Genomic DNA, 19035 nt, shown 5'->3' with positions numbered 1-19035 from the left:
GCTACCTGTCTTCTAGAGGCAGCCAAGGCATGCCCTGTTTTCCCCTTATGAGGCAAATTGAAACTGGGGGTTAGGTCCCCTCTTTCTCTTTTCCCTCATGCGTTGCAGTTTATAGCAGTCCCCCCTCCTCCCCCCTCCTCCCCCCTCTCACATCTCCATCCCCATCCCCCGGCGTATGCCTGCTTTGCTTGCATAGGCCTAAGCTGATATGCATTATCGCTGGGCTTTTTCGCTGAAAGCCAGTCACTTTGCATGTGTCCTCTGCCTGGCTCAGCACGGGGTGGGGAGGGGGGAGACTTCCAGGTCAACAGTGCGTGCGCTGATGGAGGCAGGTGAAAGTGAGATGGACTGTCAGGCTTCTTAATAATGCCCGTAGAGAAATAGTCTCTCAGACCACCACCCTCCGCTTTCTACTTCAACTCACAGGCCAGACGCTCTGTTTCCTATCCAAATTTGTAAGATGACTGGATGATTTTTCCCCTGCTCTCTCTCTAGTTTTTTCCCTTTTTCATTTCCCTCCCCCAACTCCCTGCTCTCTCGACTTTATGAATTTACTTAATTGACGCTGGAGAGGAGCATGTGGGACTTTGTGCTATTGATTTGCTGTAGGCTTCAGTGTGGTTGGAAATACCAGCCAGTCTCTGGGGTGGACTCATGAAGCTTTCTACCTCCAGTCCCTCAGCACTGGGAAGCCGGCCTTTTCAATGGATTTCTTCATAATGTCACTGTGGAAAGCTAATGCTTTCACTACATAGAGGGCTCCACTGTCCCTAAGGAGCGCTCGCCCCATGACCACATTTGTCATACCCTAGAAGCCATATTGTACAGTCCCCTGCTCTGATAATTCTCTTGACAAGGGACCACGACCAGGAGTAAGTCAGCTAAAGCTTGATTTTTGCTACGTCAAAAAATGTCATGGCTGGTTAAGAATGCTGCGGTGCCACATGGAGCCCAGTGGCTACGACAAAAATGCTTGCCTCTTTACATTTATACTCTATGAGGCTGACGTTGAAAGAAAGAAAGGATGGAGATTTAAGGGAATTTCTGGTTTCTTTCAACTTGGATCTTATTTTCAGTACTAAAATACATCATTTGTATTTGCCTTCCTTAAAGAAGTCTGAGAGATCAAGAGAACGCAAAACTTAAACTAGATACACCAAACCTCTCAAACAGCCCAACAGCGCAGTCGTAGACCCCATGGGAACCACAGGACTACGGAAAAATGTGCATTCCATGACTGGCTGGAAAGTGATTCCTGTGCGCTGCTGGGTGCTGCATCAAAAACCGCCTTATGATTGCTATGGTTACAGTTTCCAGACAAGTTGGTGTCTTGCGTGCAACCGCTCGGCAACTACTCGTCATGTGGTAGCGAAACATAAAAAAGGATGATCCAAATGTAAAATGAAGAACGTTCATCTGCAAAGTAAAATTTGTGCCTCACCGCTGCAACCAACATGTTTCAAAAAGTGCAACTTTTACTCACTTTTCACACTTTTATTACTGCATGAGTAGATGGTGAGTGTTTGGAGACGCAACAACATGGTCTGTGCAAACTATAGGCACCAGTGGGAATCTGCTGGTGATCAAAGCAATTGCAAGGAGGGTTTTGGTGCAGTGCTGAATACCTCTTTGCAACCAATTTCACCCAGCAGCTGTCGGCGACGGCTTGCCAACCAGCTAGGTCACTCTCGGCCGGTGGTTGCCGAGGGCGCAGGCCTTTGTGACTTAAGCAGCAGCCTCTGATGCTGAAAATTGAGGTCACTGGTGCCAAAACTGAACAAAGTACATTAAGCTTAACAGAAAAACTGCCAAACTGTTGTATAAATATCAAAGAGCTAAATATATGTATGTATGGTACAAAAGTGATTTTGGTATCTATAGCTAAGTTCCCGAGACCAAATCATGGATTATTGTGGTGTGGCCACTCTGATGGACAGGCTCCTGTTTCAGCTAGCTGTCTGCTATTCCATTAAGCATACTTGATGCAATTATTAGATAAATAATACAACTTTCTCTACCAGTAATAATTATACATTCAAGAAATCCACATTGAAGTATCCTATTTGTGTTTTACTTAGGACTAAATAGCAGGTATTTATGTTTGTGCCATGCACTCATTTGGTCTATGCATTCATCCAGATAAAAGGCATACATAGACAATATGCATAGACTGTGGTCACTTCTGTGTGCAGAAAAACAACATGGCAGTGGCCAGAACGCCATAAACAAAACAAACAAAACCAATTAGCGATGCTGCACCATTATTATGCAGTTTAGGATTTTAACTCCAAATAAAGTTCATCTAAAAGGTTCTGCTACTTCCTCTGTGTTTCTAGATCACACTTACGGTGAGTACAATGTAATTAAAACTGAGAAAACTGAGAAATTATGGTGGAGGACTACAGGCTAAACACAAGCCGTAATTAACCCTAATTTTCTGTTAAAGAAAGAGGAACCGGAGCAAAAACGTGCAACCGAAGAATAAAAATGAGTCTGCTCTTGTTCGAGCCATCTTCCTCGAACGCCCATTGCTGTAGGTGAATTTTGAAACAGAGGTCTCGTCTTTCCCTGTTTGCTTTCTCAGGGAGCACCATCGTCATAATGAAGGTGTGTAATAGAACATGACACCATAATTATATTCTCCCAGTTAAGAGGCAGTGTTTACAACAAGCACAAGGCTGCCTTTATTTTCTCCCTCCTTGCACACACACACACACTGGCTGCCTCGCCTGCCCCGTCTTCACTTCATATCATGTGCCATTTAATTGCATTAAAAAAAATGCTTGATGAAAAAATGAAAAAAGCAAATTGCTTTAAATTGCCTGTCACAGATTGTGTGGAGTCACCATAGAGCAATAAGACTTGTGCTTTGTGGTGGGTGCTGGGTAAGCAAGATTAATGTGTCTGCTGCCAATTTTAGAATGCCCCATGATTCTACGCTCAAAGAATTGCCTGGGATAACATTTTGAATCAGAGCAATTAGTTATTAAATGCATCTATCGGGTTTATCGAACACAGGACCGTGAGGATAGAGACAGGGACAACGTGAGCTGCACAAATGCATTCATCAATACATATTGGATCTGGCCAGCTAATGGCCTTTTCTGTGAACATGGGCTGTTACAAACAGTGGGCCTGGGTGGCATTTTAGCCTAATCTAGAGTAGATTACTCCTCCTCTACTTCTCCCACCTTCTCTTCTCTTCTTGTTTTTTTTATTTTTCCCTAACGAGGGATATGAGCGACACGGCAAAGCACCCTATCGCGCCCGTTGAGCCGAAGACTTGCACAGCAACCCAGAAAAAACCCCGGGGGTGCAATTAAAAGTGAGAGAGGAGAATGTCAGCCGAGTGGCTGAGCAAGGGAGACGGGAAGGAGGAGGAGGAGGGTTGGGAACTGGTGCCACAGGTAACCTGGTCATGTTACAATCCACAGAGGAGGCCCTTATAAGGCTGCTAATGTGAGGAGGTGTCAGCAGCAGGTTGTTCTCTTTGGCCTCCCCGTTTCCTCGTCCTTGCTTCATCTCAGACTCGGTTTGTTAAGTCCAACTCGGAGTGGATGTCACAATCCATGTTATTCCGCTCGCTGGAGAAATCGACAGCCTAAATTCCAAGCGTGAATAGGGAAACACTCGACCCAAATGTGGGAGTCTCCATTTGTCTTATTGCCCATGTGGGTTAGTGGTTCACAACCGACTTCCCTGAAGCCAATTATGAAAAAAAAACTGAGCATCTGGGTGAACTTTTGCTCCCTTTTCCCGTTTTTGCAGCAAAATGGAAACCAAGAGAGGAAAAAAAGCAATGTCTTCACAACCCTGTCAATATATATTGATCTTTTGTTTAGCTGAGAAACTCTGTCTAGACACACTGTCACATTGTCTTGAAAATAACTTCACCCCACTCCAATCTGATGTACAGACGTGCCCACTGCCTCACAGATTAAGGCAAGGAAATTGAACACTAAAAGGAGGTTTCAGACAGATGGGGGATATTACCACAAAAGAAAATATATATTTAAAAAAATCTCCACAGATTGAGGAGGCCAAAATCATCATAAAACGCTGCAGAATAAACAGCTGAAAATCCCCAGTCAAATCGGAATGCAAAGCTGAACTGAAATTCCTCGCTGAACGCCTGCAAAACACCAGAGTCCTCTAGTCGAAATTAGGATTCAACCTGCAACATTGGAATAGCACCAAGATTTAGTTAAAGTTGCTCTAAGTCCCCTATCTGCTTCTAAATAGCACATTAAGTTTTCAGCAAAGATGTGCTACCAACAATTACCCCTACCGATATATTCTCAGGGAAAGGATGTTATTAGATGTTTATCCACAGACTAATAACATATCTGAGGAAATATTTAGAAAGAAACGGGATGCGCTGCGTGTGAATCCGAAAAATTGTAGACTATACGATTAACCAATTTCCGGATCATACGTGTCGGGGATGTGAGGCTGTGCTTTTGAATGGACGACAGTAATCGAAACAAATTAGCTCATACTATCCCTGTCACACACACACATGCACACACAGATAGGGGGAGACCACAACATTCATCCCAGTGCACCGCTCCAGAGCTCACTGCAAACACATTACCTTGCCTCGCTGCCCAAATGCATACCAAATAACCCATATAAATCATACAATCTGGGCCAAGTCAATGAGAGCTATTTTGCCTGTTTTTCTAGTTATTTCTACTGTGCCATCATTCAGCAGAGCCCGCATCACTCAGACCGAGGCTCTCACAACCAAAGCTGGAGTGGCCCAGTTTAAAACCCACAGAGGGCTCCTGAAGTAACCATTCCTCCAGCACACTTGATTTTATATGTCTCTTCAGTCTGGACTAAATTGTGGGTTGCCAGCTCTCCACACACTGCTTGGTCTTTCAGCTCACTCCCTATTCCTTCTTCCTGTCGTCACAAAAACAGAGATGGGCACCTTTGAACTTACAACAGTGTTTATGGCAAGTGACAGAGCAGCAGAAGAGTATCCTCTCAGTTCCTTCCCCTAGTGTGAGATGAAGTGATTCCCAAACTTTCGTTTATCCCACTGAGTCCTGTCAGATGAACCTTTTCATACTCCCCTCAGGTTCAAATCAGCTAATTTAAGTCCATTTTACTGGATTACTCTAAGCTAAGTATTTACGCTTAGTGATTAAATTCAGCTTATCCTTTAATCAGTTACACTTAGCAAGCTGTCATAACATTTACTCATAAATACTGCCTGACTACCTCAGCCATTTGTCCACTGCTTACTTACATTTAGCAAACATGTTAGCAAACAGCTTCAACCACTTACCCATTATGTGTGTTTTACCAAACAATTTTATTCATCAATTACTTTTTTAACATTAGCAATTTGAAGATGAATTTACTTTTTAGGAAATTTCAATGGCCAGCCATACTGGCCATTGAAACCAAATTTCCCCCCTGTGGGACAATTAAAGGATTATTCTATTCTGTTCTATTCTATTCTATTGTTAAGTACTTGTTTCAACTGCTTATGATTGACAGACTAAAAGTAGCTACTTTTATGTCGTTGAAACTTGTAAACTCACCAAGAAACACTTTGTCTGCCAAACACTTATATATGATTGGAAAGCCATGTAGACGTTTGGTAAACAATCCATATAGTTCTATAGAAGATAACAGCAGTTATCGCCCCCTGGTGGCCATTAAAAATAATGTATGTTTAAGGCAAATCTTTTTTTTTTACTGTCGATGCTGTTTATGAACATTTTTGACTGCAAGCCATATCTCTAGTTACTTATTTCAAACTTTTTATTTACAGCTTTACTTATATATTTTTTTTAACAGTTACAAAGTTTTAATTTGTATCCACATTTTTAGTTTGATCATTTTTAGTTAGATCATTTAACATTTTATTCATATTTTTAACAAACCTTTAAAATATTTGCATTGATTCTAAGCTAATACACAAACAATGTGTATTAATACTTTTAGAAAACTTTAGAAACGTTTTCATGACAGTTGAATGGGTGACAATGACATTTTTGGATTATTTTTTTATTTATTTATTTGCTATTTTAATAGTAATTACTGTTCTTGGATTTTTTTATATTCTATAATTCTGGAATTTCTCTCTGTGAAGCACTTTATTAGCGCTTTTTTTAAACAAGGTCATAAAGCTTCCTCTTCTTTGTATTATTATTATTATCATTATTATTATTATTATAAGCATACCTCTGAAATAGTTTTATAAATAACCTTTTTATAAACAGTTCAAAGCGCTTCCATACTACTGGCTGTTCAGATGCTATCTATACTTTTAGTGAGCTTCACTTATTGGCTGTTACCTACCTATACACCTGACTATTTTGTTTGTCTCTACTGCTTAGATCAAACAACTACTCTAGTTAAGCATTACTGTATTAAGGCGGCATGAGTGTGTGACAGATCTAGGTCCAAATAATTACTTTAAGCCCTGAAAAAATACGATTTCAGACTATGACATCATAAACAACAGAGACTCTCACATTTGAGCAAGCAGCTTCTGATTCCACATCCGAGAATTAATTGACTAAATGGGAGCTTAAAATCATTATCTCCCCTCGCCAGTTCTTCAGTTCTGTGCTAGGGGCTAATAAATGGAGGCCTGATTTTGCTAAATGTCCTCGTGAAAAGATTAATAATGTCTAGTACCCTGGTGGCAAACAGATGTGGTTGTCCTCTGCTCAATGGCAGAACAAATGGGCATGAGATGTCCTCGTGCATAAAGAGCAAAGAAATAATAGCTTAATGGCATTCATCCTGTGACACGTTAGCAGATGAGACAGCCTGAGTTGTTTGCTTTCCTATGTGTTCACCGGAGCACATGTTTTGTCACCAGCAGCCGTGTGGTCTAACACAGCCCTCTTCTGAAGGACTGACAATGGCAGAGGGGGGTTAGGGACGGGAGGAGGGAAGAGGCTCAATGGAGGGTCTGCTGGCTTCCTGCATTTCCCACTGTGGCCTTTGTGGTAATACACTGGTGGTTATGGGAGCCTCCGTCTCTATGCAAATCAGTGTTTGCTTCCCAAGTGTTTGCATGGCTCATGTGAAGTCAAGCGCAAGAGTCTGGCTTTTCTGTAGATTTAGCCTTGCACAGTCTGGAGGCCAAAAGGCCAGAGAGCATGCATAGGTGTAGGGATAATATTCACAGTAAACCAGGCAATTAAAAGGCTGAAATTTCTGTATCAATGACATTGTTTTTCCTCCGTTATAATACTACCCTTCCAGGATATTAGATTAAGACGGAGCCATTGCTTTTAAATGATGGTACGTCTCATGAAGCAGATGCATTGATTGGGCTACACAAAGGTCAAACTCGGTGCAGTGAATTGAAAATCAGTAGAGGAGTTGTGTTCCCACGTTTGTCTCAGCCTCCCTGTTGTTACAATTACACGAAAGGGAGCGACGTGGAAGCACATTTCCATTCAGGCGTATATTGACTGTAACAGCAGGTCAGCAGCAAGGCAGCTACAAACACAATCGTCACAAAACCCTAAATAATACATGGAGCTAAAACAAAGACATCACCAACTTAAAATATGACCCCAATAAAAGGCTGCACAGAGAAAATGTGTTCCCCCCTTTGACTAAGAGTAATGACCTTCCCACAGATGCCCACCATAAAAATCACACAGAGACAGTTAGGAGCACCTGTTTTTATATTATTAACAGTTGAGGCTTTACACATGTTCACAAGCTAGAGACATGCATGGCTTTTGACTCTTCGTAAATTGGACAAAATTCCTCTCAAACCGCACCCGACTAAAACCAGCGAGGCAGCCGAGTGTCAAGAAAGCCATTTGTCACGGGCAAGACTCCTGCAAGGATATCAGCCTAGCCTTGGGATAGAAAAAAGCACCACAAATGAAAACAGTATAAATTGTATGAATACCACTCAAGAATAAGCCGCAGACTTTGTCAAGGCTTCTGAATTTAAATGGCGCATATAAATACATATTTTGGTAGCAATGCTCCTTAAGAAATGAAAGGAGGGTATTTGCTGCCTTCTCCTTTTTGAACAGATCCGGCTGGTAAATAAGGGTCTTTCAATCCGACCACGTCAAAAAAAGATTCAGGCATCGTCTCAGATGCAGAACAGACGGCCATGATCTCCTCTGACCTTAACTGTTACTCATGTTTATTTACCTCTGCTCGTTACCCCTGAGGGACAGCGGCCTCATCACTAAAATGAGCGCTGAGATGGCTTGTTTTTTTTTGTTTTTTCTTTTCAATTCCACTCCCGGGAATGGATGACTCTAATGAACAAAGAAGCCCGATTGATCCGAGTTAGCGTTTGATTCCCCGGTGCTGCCGAGGCCCACGCTTCAATATGCTGGCCTGCCAGCAGAGCACCCCTTGAACTTTGCTGTACACACATCTTTAATCACACTCACCTTTTCCGTGGCTGGTGTGACTTCCAGCTTATTTGTAATTACCAAGCTCCTCGGGGGGGGGGGATTGGCTCAACAACAGGCCCGGCCATAGGTCAATGAGAGACACTGTAGCTGGCCATATGGGCTCCGGGGCCTAGGGGCAGAGAGTGGGTGGACGGCCGGCATTGGCACCGGGAAGTTACCAGAATGGTCAGAGCAGGAGATTGAATTATTCAGAGACAGGGGACAGCCTTATCGAGCAGCGGCCACATTGCACTGACGTTTTCACCCCAGTTTCTATTTCCCATTTCACACCTGGACTATTGCCAGATAGGATATGTTCAGGCACCTCGTTTTACCCCAGATTCACAATCACCAGCCACCAGTCAAAAGAGGGTATAGTGCGTTATCTATCACCACCTTACCACCCGCAGCACCTCCTCCCTTCCCTCGTCTGTTGTCACCCAAGCAGCAACAGCATGGTGTTATTACAGATAAACAATCAATACTGCATTAACGTGTCCGCGGAGGCTAGCCGGCGTTAAACAGGCAGACGAGGAAAATAACTCAAGCCAAAGTCTCGTGGACTTCAAGCATTGCTCACATATATACACGTACGGTGTATATAAAACTCAAGCTACTTTCTTTCATTATCCCCAGCCATCATTTCTTTGTGTTTGAGGTCAGTGGATACATTTCTTTTCCTTCCTCTCCTCACTGGTCACAGAATAAAACTCCACTGCATTAAAGAAGTAATACCCTACTTTATAGCAAAGGTGACCATGGATATTGGAGAGCAGGGACCCATACGATCGATTTGGAGCGAGGAATGGAAATTTTAACATGATTCCCAGCCAGGCATTTTAACTTGGGGAGTACTGGACCCTCTCTTTTGATGATTGCTTCCAATCCGACTTCCATTTCAAAATTCTGACGACGTCTTTATTTGGGGAAAGGGCAGCGAGCGAGGCGAGCCCTGGTGCCTCGCTGATGGCTGTGTGGTCCTCTTCTTCTTTGCAAAGCTTCTGTGCGGCACATTTGCATCTACATTCCCAGTGCAACTGAAAAAATGAAGGCTTTTCTTTTCTTGGTCCAGAACTTCTGTGAAAAAATGAAAACAAAGGCTTTCTTATGAGGAAGCCTTAATAGTCCCTCCCTCTCCCAGACTGGAATTAAATACTCTTCATTCCATCCTCATTCATTAAGCCCCCACGCCCACAACCTTAACACCATACGGGGCTATGAAATACTTCGCACAAACAAAATAAAGGAGTTGGACTTGGCTGAATGAGTGCGGCGACTGTTTACTAATACTGCTGCTCACTCTGCTTTATTACAGAGTGCCAGGCTTTCCATTACTGCGAAGGGAGAGAGAGAAAAGGAGGAAGAAGCAGAGGAGGGAGCGGGCAGCATGGAATAAAGCGAGAGGGAGAGAGAGACTGCCAACGTCAGATTAAAAGAAGAAGAAGAAGAAGAAGAAGAAGAAGAAGAAAAAAACACGGCTCAGTTGATTTACACCTTCATTACTCTCCCCTAACTCTGCTTATTGCAAATCATGATGCTGCTTTATGAGCTGAATCCTCTATTACGACAAGGCCGGGAAGACAGTGCTTTAGTCCATAAAGCAACCGTACAGTAACCGCCACCCGGCAGCACCCGACCCACTCATCCTCCCGCCCCAGCTGCCAGGGGGAAGGGAAGCGAGGCAGAGCCCAAGTCGCTGCCGAAACTTGTTCCAGCGCGCAAATCCCGAGCTCGCTCGCTTGTCTCCTTTCTGGCCGCTTGCCCGTGGACAACACACCCCGATATCTCCAAGCCAGATGCCAAGGAAGTGTGACTTAGCGGACGCAAAGCTCTGTGGCTACGTCTGGAAGGAACTCACAGCGAGTGTTTAATGTTACGTGAGCGCTGCCATATTTAAGTCAACAAACATGTAGGCCATTGGAGGCGTGTGTTTACTGCTTCCCTGCCACCAAGTGAGGAGGTGCTACTGATGCGTTTACTCGAAGAGCCTTTGGGGGATATGTGTGTATTTAGATAGAGAGCAGTATGGCTTTTTTTAAAAAAACTTTTATTTATTGAACCAAGGGGAGGTCTTCAGAGCACACTTGCTCTTTTTCTTGCTGTGATTGAATTTGTGAGTGTGTGTGTGTCAAGAAAGAGACGGCGAAGGAAGCCGGGTGCAGGACCTAAATAATCAGCAGATAGGCTGAGGCATGTAGGTGAGCGCGGGTGTCGGTGTGCTGATGTAAACAGGGCGCCTGTGCAGGAGGCACCCTGGATGGAGGTTTGTTCTGTGTATGTAACACGCTGCTCCGGCCTGGCCTGTCTGACTCCCATCTGGAACAGAGTTGACAGAAAAGTTGACAGATGCTTCACCGACGTCCATTATTTATGAGACTGAGGAGATCCACACTGCATTTCACAAGTGTCTGCTTCTGCTACTGTAGGTCGAGTTCTGACATTGTACTCTGTGTGTGTGTGTGTATGTGTGTGTGCGCGCACCTGCTGCCTCATGTTTGTGTGCAAAGGCTGATGAACCGGTAGCTCAAGGTATCATATCCACTTTTTTGCACATTAGCTCAAGCACACCAATGTGTGCTTAGGTACTCCTGTTTGCACATTCACTCTAGTGAACGCCAGACCTAAGTAACCACTCCACCTGCCTATGTGAGTCTAACCCTTGACCTCTGGAGTGTCACTATATCCCTGGTAGGCAGGCAGCCCATCAACTCAAGCACAGAGGACCGTACACCAGCAGGCTCCTGCTCTCTTAAAACCCACTTAAAGGCTTACAGCTGGGAGGCCTGACCATCGGATTGAATTAAGGCTATGATTAATTGAATCTAGTGGTGAGTAACTTGAATGACTGATGTCTCGTAGGACCAAAGGTCCAGACACAATGCTTCACAGTAAAGCTATATTCATTCAGTCAGTGACATCACAGCCAGCTTCAGCGTGCCTGAGGCATGGATGGTTGCCTCTAATATTATTGCTCGGAGTGCCGCTTTAAGCCCAATACCACCGGCGGTTCTGCTGCTCCTGCTCCTAACAGCGCCAATGTTAATGAGAGGCACAATATAATTAATACAAATGGAATGTTTAATGCAATTTTTCCATTTCAAAGAAATTCCCCCGGCATCTTTCCCAACAATGAATTCAACTCTGTTGCATTGTCCTCGGGCAAACAATAACCCACGTTTGGCATTGCCTCCATTAGATCAAACTCAATTATTGCAGAGCGCTTAAAGCTCTTCCAGCACAAGGCTGGACTCTAAGGCTGCTCCAGCAACGTGAAAGTCCTCCGGCAGGTCCTAGCCCATTTGTCTTTGACGGACAGCGGCGTCAAACAGTAATTGGGCGCCTGTGACACATCTGTTTGTCAGTTATTCATGTCAGAGCACAGTGTTCAGCTGCTGGGGGTCTTAAACAATGACCTTTTCTCAAAGGGGACAGGTTTCCCCCTTATGTCTGAGGGACGCTCAGGGTATTATTTAGCTTGAAACAGCAGCGTTCTGTTATTGGTGTGTCCCATGTTGCAGCAGAAAGCTCCTATTGTGTCCTTCCCCGAGGAATATACAGTCCCACGGCGGCGCACACACTTTGATTCGACAGGTAGCTTGTGCGGAGGTCTTTCTATTTCTCTCGCTCACAATGAACCATCCTAATGTTTTGAGAGGTAGGAGAACAATGGCAGAAACCTCTCTTTTTCACTCCTGAGACTGAAAGTAAATAGGACCTTTGCTGATGTGTTTGCCTGTTCATTTACAGCACCTCAGAATACAGCCTGCACATTGTAGCTCTCCGGGAAGAAAAAGAAGAAGAAAAAAAACAAACCTCACAAAGGCAATCTACAGGACAATAGCACAGCGAAGGAAACAGGCGCACAATGGAGTCCAGATATCATTCACAACATAGACAGGAGACCATTATCCACAGAAGGAGGGGCCCATGTGAAGGTGACAGGTTTGGGAGACAGAGGAATTGTGCGCTCAGTGCTGCCACCAAGACAACAGCATCCCTGAAGCCTAACCTATAAGGACAGGTTTTACTGCGCCAATGCCCGCTGGGTTGAGGTGTTACACGTCATCTGCAATAACCTGGATCATTACTCCTGGAGGCTGTTAAAGGGGAAAATCACATCATTCTGCTTTCGCCGCTGCCAAGAAAAATTGATACGCTAAAAGTCATACAAAGACACACCTCAATATGCACACGCACGCACGAAGGCCCACAAACAACCTCAGCATCGCCCTCTCTCGCAAACAGACACATACGCGTAATTACGCAGCCGCGATCTATCACGTACTGTCAGTGGTGTCTGGGGGGTTAACATACCAAGGCATCCCAACAGCGTCCCACCAGCCAGCGTTGCCTGAAGCTGACAGCTCTCGCTGCTGCTGCCTTGCAGGGGTAAAGTAAGCATCATTATTGCCTTCTCTCACCATACCTCTCTGCACTTTCCTCTTTTACAACTCTCCCTTATTTCATCCAGCACTCGACCCTTTCCCTTCACTGCCTCCTCTGTCTTCATTGTACTCCAGTCAGGCGCTAATGCTCCTTGTCCTGTGGCTGGACTCTCTGATCTCCTATTACCCTCTCGTCATCCAACAGTCAATATTACCAACTCCCACCCCCCAAACCCACCCACCTCCTGACCAATCCTCCCCTCTTCCTCCCTTTGCTTTCACAAAAGTCTCAAAAGTCAGACAGACAATTTTGCCCCTCTCCACCCACCCCTTCCACCCCTCCAAGCTCGTCTTCCATACACTTATTAACTAGCTGTCATGTTCAGCAGCCTTCCCCCAGACAGTGTTTAGCGTTCCTCAGTCCTCTTACTGCAGTCAGAGTTAAGCCTCTGGGCTTTGCACAGACAGGAATCCAACTAGAAGGGAAAGGCAGGACCTGCGGACACGATCTGTCTACTGCACTCACTCGCACTCTCGCTCCTGAGCCAGGTACCTCAAAGGCAGCGCTGAAACACACACATCATACAAGACGTTACCTACACGATGGCTTTTTTAAAAATTAAATACCGGTAAAGGAGCTAGATTACAGAATCTAAGAATTCATCCAGGGATGGAACAATTACTTGTGATTAACCAAGTTTTCTTAAATGACATAGTTTTTACTAATTGCAGAACGCAAGATCCTCTCAAGATATAGTTTTGACAAAATAGCACTCATTTTGGGGTTTAAATTTGTGGGTGAATTTTCACCTCTCTAGGAAGCTACATTTTCACCTCTGTCACTTAATCTGTATGTTAGCGTGGTGTCTGAAACACCCACGAACAAATTTCCATGAAATTTGCCAGAGAGATCAGCCTCAAGCCTGAGAAGGGTTGATTAGATTTTGATAGTGATCTGGATCTGTGATTTCCACTATTAGATGATTATTGTTTTCCACACCCACATACTGGATATAGAGATTTAATTCAAAATCCAATCCGCAGTCTAACGGTATGCTCGCTGGGTCAAAAAATCGATTTCACCTCAAATTTAAGAACCAAGGAATGTTCAGTGTCCTTGAAGGTGGGCTCCATCCAGTTTCCGCTCATATTTTCGATGACATCCAGGAAAGAATTCAACTCCTGGGCTCGACTCATTGTGTGGTACCTACAATAGTGGATTTGTCATCTGCCCCGTCGTTCTCCACCCTCCCCATCCCAGGGCAAATGGTGTAAGAAATGAGACGTGGCTGGTGGATAGACTTTCATGCCCCTGCTTTACCAGTGTCATTTCCGCAACTCTGAAATTGTGCCATGGTCTACGGGGCTTTGTTGTAAATCACTATCTCCCACTGTCAGACTGCAGTCTGCTGCACACTGTGGATGCCGGGCTTTCTGCTGCCTCCTGGGTGACTAATATATCTTGTTAAATTGTGCTGAGAAGCGTGCGGAGAACTGTACACCTTCGCTCTTTGTACTGTGTTTGTTTGCTAGCATTTGTGCTCGTGTGTGTGTGTGTGTGTGTGCGCGCGCCTCTTTCCATATGTGTGTGAGCCTGCGCCTGTGCATCTGTGTCTACATTTCGTGGCTGAACAGGAAGGTGAGGATGTTACTTTTGCAAATACGTTCGCTAAACTCCACAAGTCTGTCAGGCTTTGTTGGTAATTCAGTTAGATTGCCATTCGGTTAGCTCAACCACCACATAGTGTCGGAGCTGTGAAGCTATCTCTCAGCCACTTCATAATTAGAAAAGCTGTGGAGCCAAGCCACAGTTTGAGGGGGAAGAGGGACCAAAAAAAAAAAAGAAAAAAATGAAAAAACTGTTGGCAGACTGCGTTATTCAACATTGGCAATGATTTACTCCGTCTCCCACCCCAAAGACACGAATCTAAGTGATTTCATAGTCACATCCGTCCTACTGTGCCATACTGTAAAAAGCTGCACTCGTCTTTTATCACAAGTTCATGCGCTCTTTACTATCAGCTTCATCCAGCAATGTGCATTACATTACACACACACACACACGCACACACACACACACATACCACATCTCTGTCCAACCACTTTGAAAACAGATTTAGGAGTATATTTCTGTGTAATTGGTGTTCTCCTACACGAAGCAGGAAGTGATAATTAGTCATTGTTAAGTGAGGTATAAATTGTCAGATCTGTGTGGATTTATCTTCTCAGCACACAGAGTGGAGAATAGGCCTTTTTCGGAGGGATTTATACAGACTCTATAGGGATGTTCAACCCTCCTGGCCATCGTCCAGCTCGCAAATCCCTTCAGCTGAAACCTGTCGAGAAGCAGCCTTCGCGTGGCTTAACTGTATCCCATCTAATTCTTGTGTCTTTTTTAGTCATAGCAAATTCACTCTGAGACTCAGGTTGACCTTCAGAGGCAAGGTGAGGGCGGACCCTGACAATACGAATCTAATAACCAGAAGTAGACGTCACAAATTCCTGCCTTCTCTGTGAGTCTGTGGGTGAGAAACACGCGTCTCGCCTTATTTTGGTTTCCATGCAATTATGGATCTGACGGCTCCATAAATAGGCGTCTCTGAAGGGAATCTGTCTCATTAGTAAAGGAGCAAGTTAAGAAGTCACCATTGTGGCAGCAGAAAATTTGCTCTAATGGTCACAAGAAGCCTGGAGAAATAAAAGACAGCGTCACGTATTTAGTGGAAGGGGGGGAAACTTCAGATTTGAAAGGAAGAGAAAAAGAGAAGAAAAACAGAGAGACCTATTTGGCTGGCACTGAAAGAAGCAACTCCAGATAAATATTTGGCACAAGAAAATCTTAGGAGGAATCCCGGAGCACTCGCAGAACAAACAACGTCATGATTTATTATCACATCATACAGACCGTGACTAATGCACTCAAACAATCAAGGTGCATCTACTGAACTACAATGCCCAGGGGTGCTCTCTGCCTCTGACTTCAAACATTCGTAAACGAGGCACACACACACACAGACGGACACACACACACACACATTAGAGCCGCTCGCCGTGCGCGCAGGCTCAACAAATGCCCACAAGTATCCAAACACGCTCACAGGAGAGGGAAAGACGGCCGCAGAGATCACCATAGGGGATCGGAGGGTGCTTCAGCACAGACCGCTGGGATGTGATTTTATTAGCTCCAGATGCCACTGCAGAGAGGGCTAGAACCGTTCAATATTATGAGCAGGACACATCAAAATGATGCTGCCCATCTGGAGCACAAATAATGTAATCAGCTCGGGTCACCGGTCATCGTCGTCTGGCCATCGGGTAAACCCACCATCCGGTGACGTCAGCGCTCACAGGGACAGACAGGAGCCGGCCGGCAGAGTGAGACTGGAGCTTTTTGGAATAGCCCCTGAGCTGCTGCACATGCCCCACAGAGGAGAGATATATGTGGGAGAAGAGGGAGATGAAATGTGAGGGGCTGTCTATTGTAATCTGAGCTCTGCTTTAGAAAACGCTGATGGCTGGAATATGTCTATCCCCCCTCCGCCTGTCAAACCAGTTCAGCAATATCGCTTAAAAATGTCTTCATGCGAAGCTCCAGCGCAGCCGGCGCGATAAACACATACATGATGTACTGTATGATCCCCACACACATGCACACATACAGACTCTGTTTGCAGAGCCTTTAAATATTCAGTACCTGCCATGTTTTCTGTTTGACTTTGATCAGCCACAGATTCGACTCTGTCCCTTTCATCTCAAAACTTCAAACCAGCAAATGAAAAACCTGGACCACAGAAGCTATTCTGGTTAAGACAATCTCCTTTCACCACGCTGCTTTGTGCCATATAGAAACAGGTGGGAAGTTGTTCCTGTAAAAAGGCAAGCAGCGAAGTTAACCCACTATTTTCAGATGTAAAGCTTTTTTCTTTCTTTTTCTCCCTTATCCTCGGATAAGAGGAGCTCTTGTTTGTAATTTTAAAAGCATGTGTGAAGAGGCGTGCTTATTGCAGAATATTCCCCGGGTAGTTTGACAACTCCCCCAAACAACTTCTTGGCTGCCTTCAGGCATATTACCGCAGGCTTACTTTAAGCCAGAGCAATAACTAACATGGAGCAATCTGCAGACAAACAGGAAAGGATGGCGAAACTTTTCCAAGCACAGAATTCAATTTTCAGGATTGTGCAGGGGCTGCTGGATTCACCACACCTCTACCCCATCACCCTGTCGATACCTGCAAGTTTGGAGTAAAACAGCCAAGTTAATCCCTTTATAGCCTGCCTGCATTATTCAGCGAATCCATTAAATATTTAAAGCCACATCACTGATATCATCTTGTTGTCAATAACGCTGGAGGACATGTTGTTTTTAGAAAACTTGAGTCAACTCCAGGAGTGCCCTCCCCCAGAAAGAGGAAAAGAAAGCAAGGCCTTTGAGCTGATCTCTAACAGCAGAGCAAAAAAAAAGAAAAAGAAGAGGCAGCAGAGCATCACAGTGCGACTGCAGGCGGCCGTAGATAGACAGTCATCCGCCTTTATCAGAGCACGCTGTCCCACCTGCATCGATTCGCATCCCGTGGATTTGCCACTGGCTTCAGCGCGATCATCGGTGGAGAGGGGCGGAAAAAAAGGGAATCTTCACAGATAGATTCACGCGAGCGTCGGGGTGGGGGTTGGGGGTTGGGGGGGGTGAAGTTTCATACGCGACAGAATAAAAGGCAAAGGTGCGTTGAGAGCCCAGGCCTGCATGATCGCATCACAGGGCAAAAAAGAAGGGAAAATGCGTCGCAGAGGACCTCTGTACCGGGAGGAGCACGCTTCCTTTCTACATCCACAAAATGAATGAGAATTGCGCACAGAGCCCTTTCACGAAACAGAAAAGTTAAAGAACCCACTGGCCACTGATTGACCCCCGATATAAGTTGAATGAGCAGGCTCTGGACGTGCAAACAAATAACTTCGATTCAAACTCATTTCCAATTCAAAGCCCGAAGTTACCCCACTAATTAGTCTCCTCCAAATATGGATTTTCTTTCTCTCTTTCTTTTTTTGCCCCACTTGCGATTTCATTACAATCCATACAAGAGGAAACCGTCTTATAAAGGCGACACGACTAATTCGCTTTGGTCATATTCCAATATAAATTAACCCCGACTCGGACAATACAGCGCGCCGCAAAGACAAGAAGTAACTGTTCGAGCGGCGAATCGGGCACAAATGAGACAATTTCCCACCGGCGGAGAGAAGTTGCAAGCAAAGCTCACCTGATAATGAAGTTTATTCTAGGGAGGAAATGTTCCCGGGGTGTTGAAGGCGCACGTCGGAGCCAAGTGTGTATCCGTTCGCTGCAGCTTTTTTGTTGCCCGTTGTTCCACCTCAACTGCGCGTCTCAGTCGCGCTGCATCACTTCTCGCTGTGGATGTCAGGGAGGCTGAGGGGACTCAACCCTCCCATTGGCTGCCATTCACAAGTCCCCAGCAGAAAGGGAGAAGGGGAGGAAAGAAAGAAAGAAAGAACGAACGAAAGAAGGAAAGAAAAAAACAGTGCCACACTCCGACAAAAAACTAAACAAAAGGAAGATGGCAGAAAGGGGGAGATTAGGAGCTCCGGTGGGGCGAGCGCGTTCAAGTTTATTAATAAGCTTGATGTTTTATTTGTGCATCTGCATAATCCCCGTGATTAACAGCTGCAAAGTCATAGGTTGACTGCGGGTTGGGAGTCAATCAATAAATCTTTATATTTGCGAAAGCATCCAGTTAGGCTCGCTGCATCCTTTAAAACCGTGTAAACCACAGATCACGGCTTATTACAATAGCTAATTAAATGTGAGTAACTGTGTGAACTCAAGTGTCATGCCAGGGCAAATTAGCATGTGTCTTAATATGTCCCTATTAAGCCTACAGCTACTATGCTTATGATAAATTCAATAATATGCATGTATTTTCTTTTGTGCGTCCAACAGAGCTGCAAATGTAAATGTACTTAAAGTATGGCTATGAATCAACTCTATGAACTGAATAATGCTGCTGCAACAATCACCATACACTTACTATTAAGGCACTTCTGTTAATAGCAGCCTGACTTTACTGCTTCTATTACATCCTGCTGTTTCTACCACTAATACCTCACGATTAAATGCTACCGCAGGACTATCCTTATTATTATTATTATTAGTCGAGGCTTCTAATATTAAAACCTCAATCTAATACAGCATCCCTGCTATGAACCCTACCTTTATAAAGGTTATTATT

The 19035-nt window shown here is 44.6% G+C and overlaps 1 protein-coding gene across 2 annotated transcripts in view; it reads right to left on the bottom strand.

The window, feature by feature from the left end:
• LOC146380590 (cadherin-10-like) overlaps window positions 1-18201 on the bottom strand; it is a 72935-nt gene extending 54734 nt beyond the window's left edge. Inside the window, exon 1 of one of the 2 annotated variants that reach the window (XM_084939789.1) lies at window positions 18049-18201. The gene's annotated coding sequence lies outside the window, so the exon portion shown is untranslated. Of the gene's footprint in view, window positions 1-17341; window positions 17423-18048 lie in introns of those variants that run through there. The other variant, XM_084939790.1, reaches the window with a different exon arrangement.
• Between the last annotated feature and the right edge of the window lie 834 nt (window positions 18202-19035).

This window comes from Perissodus microlepis, chromosome 9 (assembly GCF_051167445.1).
Source record: "Perissodus microlepis isolate ML-2025 ecotype Zambia chromosome 9, ASM5116744v1, whole genome shotgun sequence".
NCBI classification, from domain to species: Eukaryota; Metazoa; Chordata; class Actinopteri; order Cichliformes; family Cichlidae; genus Perissodus; species Perissodus microlepis.
This window is presented reverse-complemented; position numbering and strand designations above follow the sequence as displayed.